Raw genomic sequence first — 5843 nt, 5'->3', positions numbered from 1 at the left:
GACACATCATTATTTACAGCAGATGCTTACAACTAAAATGAGTCCAAACTCAACATAATCCATCACTCAGAACTAAAGATATTCCTCATGGAGTTCTAATACACAAAAAATCCACTGACTCACATAGCCTAGCAAGGTAGCTTAGACTTGGCCTTTTTACTCGTATCTTCATGAAACATACATCGACCATGAAAAATGAAACATCGTTATTTACAGCAGGAGCTCACGATTACAAAGAGCCCAAACTTAATATATTCCATCAATCAGATCTAAAGATATTTCCTCATGGCGTTCTAACACAAAAAATACCTCAGACGCGCCTATCCTAGTATATACGCATGAAGCACTCGCATTTGGTTTTCGCTCATAACTTCACGAAGCATGCACAGATCGTAGAAAAATGCACATCATTATTTACAGCAGATTGTTAAGATTAAATAGAGCCCAAACTCCCCATAATCCATCACTCAGATCTAAAGATATCCCTCATGGCGTTCTAACACACAAAAAAACAGAGGCGCGTCTATGAAGTAGCAATAGCAGTGATGCAATGTTGTTTTGATGTGACGTTTCATAACTCAATGAAACATGCATGGATTGTGAAAAATCGAACATCTTTATTGACAGCAGATTCTCACGATTACAAAGAGCCCAAACACAACATAATCCATTGCTTTGATCACGAGATATTCCTCACGAAGTGATGCATACTTGGCTAAAAAACAAGTCTCTCATCCTCCCGGGTGTTTTCCAGTTTTCCCGGAACCGTCCGTGCTCGTTTTCAAACGTGGAATAACACAAAATAAGTATCATATTAAAGCTTAGAATCTCAGCTTTTTAAAGCATCTAACCACTTCGATCAACTCAGAACGAGTGCTGACTAGTCTCTCTAAACCGGAGTGTACCGCCCACAGGCGCCACCTAGCTGCGAAAATATTCATTATCATATTTTTCAAAAATATTGCCTTGATTCAAACAAAATTGGTGTCATTTGAAAGCTTAGAGTCTGAACTTTACACGGAATGTAGCCAATTTGAAAAAACTCCAAAGTATTGCTGAGTTATTTGCTGATAAATAGAATATTTGTTTCGATAAACTATAAAATACTTTTTTGTACTATGTACTGCAATGTGTTAAAAACATCATACATCTCATGAAACATTCAAAGATCGTTGAAAATTGCACTTCATTTTTTACAGCATAATAATACAATTAAAATGAGCCCAAAATTAACTTAATCTATTGCTTTTATGACAAGACATTCTTCATGGTGAAACAATTTTAAAAATGCCCATGAGGGGGCGTCAAGGTCTCAACAAAAAGGCTATCTTGGTTCCAAATGCTATAACTTTTGATTGCTTTATCCAATCCACACAAAATTTTATCCAGATGCAGCTCATATGTAGAGGGACTTCCCCAAATAAGAATTTTCCTCCTACCTTATTTCCTTCCTGAGTTATTCCATGTCAAATAAGAAAGTTATGCATTATCATTATAAAAATTATATATATATTTTGTCTTTTATCAGCAGTTTCTCGGCAGGAGAATGTCCAAATGTAATGTAATTTATATATTTTTTTTAAATTTGAAAAGTGTTCTTTCAAACGATACCTACCTTTTGACTCTCCTTGCTATAGTTTTGAAGTTATTAGTCTTTAGTTTTGTGTATGTCACTCAGAAAACTCATTTTTTTATTGCCTTCCAAATGTGTGAGGACTAAACAAAAAGGCTACCTTTGTTCCAAATGCTGTAACTTTTGAGTACTTTATGCGATCACCACAAAATTTGATTCAGATGCAGCGCACATTTAGGGGTACTTCCCCAAAAAAGAGAATTCTCGGCAGGAGAATATCCAAATGTAATGTAATTTATATTTTCAAAAATGTTTAAAAGAGTTCTATCAAACGATACCTACCTTTTGACTCTCCTTGTAATAGTTTTGAAGTTATGAGTCTTTACTTTTTTGTGTGTCACTCAGACAAAACAACTCCAAAAATGGCCTCAGGGTTTAAGGGGTTAATTTCTCTCTGCATTAAGAAAGGTCAGGCCATGGGAAGGGCATCTCTGGGTTGTTTGCTACAGATCATTTGGCAGAGTCAGCACTAAAGTTCTTTATATGATAAAGACTGCCTTGCTTAAGAACCGCAGTGACTACTAAACACAAGCACAGCGTTCAATGCAACCCTAACTGCCGCAACGGTTGGCTGTAGCCCAGCTAACAGCTGTGAGGATCCCCGGTGAGGAAACAGAGAGAAATGGAAGTGACTGCATGGGCAAGAGTAATGGTGATCCAGCTCTCATGTGTAGCTCGCTGTGTTGACTTGGCAAAGGATCAAGAGGAGCTCAAATTTACATGATGATGGTGTATGTCTGAAAATAACAGATGGAAAAACAGGATCATAATGGAACCCAAATGCTTGCAGTCACGATCAGCAGAGAGTAGGTGCTTCTTTAAAAGGCCACAGGATGGGGTCAGCAAATTCATCTGCAGTAGTGCTGAGCTGAGTGACAGCAACATGGCAATGAAACAACGAGTTGCACAAAAAAGGAGAAGAAATTCATTATTTAGCTTCTGGAAATAAGAAAGGAAACCCTGGACTAAAGCCTTCAGTTTAGAACTATAAATTAGTAACGCAGCACACATAATCAATCAGCTTTCCACCAGAGCAACGGTGTCATATATCAGAGTTAGAGATAGAGGAGACCAGAGTTGTGATAAATATTCATGTACGTCATCAGGCCAAATACAGGCCAGAGGCCTTCTATCGAGTTTCATATCAAAAGTATCAACAGGTACTGCAACTCATACATAATCAAGTCTAGCCTTTAAACATACATTTCATTGGATTATTCATTTAAATAAAAGCACTCTGACAGAATTAGTGATTTTAAACCATTCAAGTGAAAGAAGACTCAGGCACTGTTTTCTGTGCTATGCACACATCCAAAACAATGTGCGCGCAGAAAGCCACTTCTCATAGTGCGCGATACTGATCCGAGTCGTCTTCCACGTCTTTTTGCACTTGAATGGACAAATACACACAAAAATATGTCAAAATATCCTTGTAAACACATTCGGTGTTCTCCTAAGACTTAAGTGAACGTAAACAGTTGACAAACACATAACAGTATATTGGATCAGTGCAGCTCTTAAAGTGACAGCAGCCTAATATTCCCGCTGCCCTTCCTATAATAATGTTAAGCAAACAATAAAAAAAAAGAGAAAATGTACTTGCTGTTCTTGACTGAATAACGTTTGTAACTATATTTGTTACAATTGTATTTTCAAATATTTTCAATCCTTTCTTTATTCAGTTGTATTTATTAGTAAGATTGCTAATTTGTTTATGTGTTGAAATGTATATTAATTAGGCTAGTTGTTTTTGCTAAGGTATTTTTAAACCATAGGCAAAAGTTCCTTCTGTAAGTGTTCTTGGTAACACTGTATTTTACAGTGTCCTTGTTACATGTAACATATACGCACCATAGTGATAACAGTAAATTATGCATAATTACATGAAACTAACCCTCAACCAAACCCTAACCCTATAGTAAGTACATATAGTTGCTTAATATTACTCAGTACTTAAATATATAATTACACTGTAACAATGACACCTTAAAATAAAGTGTAACCGTGTTCTTTAGCCTGTTGATTTTTGTTCATGGTATTCAGCTACAATGAAATGTTTTGCAATAAGACTTTGAATAAATGTGAATGATATCTTTCTTTTTTTTTTTCTTATTGGAATCAAAATTAGGAATTGACAAGAATCAGAATCGATAAGCAGAATCGGAATTGTTAAAATTCAAGCGATAACCAACCCTACCTTTCCGTGCATGTGCTTCGAGTGTGTGACAATTCCGTCAACTGTCCCGAGTGCCTTTCACACTGGCCACGGCCAACATGCAGTCCTTATTGTCAATTCCTGAAAAAAAAAAAAAAAAAAAATATATATATACATATATATATATATATATATATATATATATATATATAATTAAAGCAACATGCTGAGTCCACTCTTTTGAGCTATAAAGATTTTAGATTTTGTCTCCTGCCTGACTTTGATGTATACAACAATAAACATTGTTATTTTGAGTCCAAAAGATCTCTTAGCAATGCTGTTTTTTTTAGCAATATACTTAAATTAGAAATTACCATGGTGATTTTATTTTTGGATATGGACTATAATAATACAACTTTTAATTTTAAATACAAGTAGACCTACATGGTAAAACAATGACAGTTTGGAACCTGAAGGTGGTAAATGATAACTGTAGCATGGTATAAATCAAAGTACCATAATACTACCAGCTGATAAATCACTGAACCATGGTACTGCCACAGTACTTTTTAGTGTAAGATATGGAACAGTGACCGTAGCTCCTCAATGTCAAGGTCATGGACTTAATAGCCAGGTAACCCATACTGATAAACTGTAAGATGTCACATAAAAACATCTACCAAATGAATAATTGAATGGTACAAAACATGCCAAACACATTTTGAAAATGCAATGACAAACACAACGACCTAAGCTGCTATGTGGCATATTTACATAACCACGTGAACAGGACACAATACAAAAGACTGTCCAGGTTTTAAACAATGAGTCATTGATGGTGCACACACATTTCTTTTAAAGGATCATACAGTCATGAAGAACAATCAATGACCTTGTAGTCCTGTCATTTGCAAAAGCACGTCCATTTTCCGAAAAGAACAAAAGGGGACTGGAGAGGGAAAAATAAGTAAAAACCATTGAAGCTCATTGGTGGATAAAACATGAGTGCAATACAGAAAGGCTTCTTCTTGATGAAATAAAAGAGGAGGTCAAGGATAGTTTTTAACCTGCAGAACAAGATTTATAAAGGTGGGAGTGCTAGCCGCACAATAAAGCTACAGGGATATACAAAAATGAATCATTTGAATTTATTCCTGCTTACCTTGTACTAAACCTGCAATATTCATTTAATGTAGTTTTACAGCCACAATATGTAACTTTTTTGCTTTAAAAATAGCAAAAATCACTATATCTATGTTATATATTTTTTTTAGTTGTGTACTTACATTATCCCGACTGTTTCCAACAACTTTCAAACCAGGAGAAATTTGTAATTTAATTCGAGAAACGTCCCGTTTCTTTATTTCCGTTTTGTCGCCGTCAATGGCGTCATATCCGCGTTGTCCCTGGTTTCCGCTCGTACTGCCATGGCAACCAGAGCTGTGAACCAGAGGGAACCAGAGCCCTCTGATAGTAACCAAAGCGACTGACGGTAGTTCGCAATGTCTATTTGCACGCTGTTGTTGTTTCGTTCAAACATTATGGACCATGGCAAGCAGACTTTGGATACAAAAGGAGAACTAAAACGTGAATCAATATCCGCGCGGTGTTTTCGAGATGCCTAGAGCTCCCATAGACAGTCGAGAGCTCCACGTCCGAGACTTCGACCGCTTCTACATGTACTTTATTAAACAGGTGAGCACATTTACATAAAACTAATCAATGTTATATAGCTCAACATGATGAAATGTTAGAATATGATCTGTATGTTATTCTAATGTTGATCTAGCTCACTGCTAGTCTCATACAGACAAACTAACACATACATTTCAACACATTCAAATGCAGTTTAGTGTGATAGTGTAATGTTAGACCAAGTGAAACAACGCTGCGTTACCTCACAAGTTTAATTTGTCTAATAAACTGACCTGTGACTGAGTAGTAATTCTGCACTCGCGTGTAACGTTAGTTCGGTAGAATGAAATGTCCATATTCCTTAGCATGCGGGACTCGCGTCGCGTGTGGAGCTGATAGCTGTCTCTTAGCAATCCCGAA

This window comes from Leuciscus leuciscus (assembly GCF_965113295.1).
Source record: "Leuciscus leuciscus genome assembly, chromosome: 7".
In the NCBI taxonomy this organism is placed as follows: Eukaryota; Metazoa; Chordata; class Actinopteri; order Cypriniformes; family Leuciscidae; genus Leuciscus; species Leuciscus leuciscus.
The sequence above is the reverse complement of the archived record's forward strand: the minus strand, read 5'-3'. Positions refer to the sequence as shown.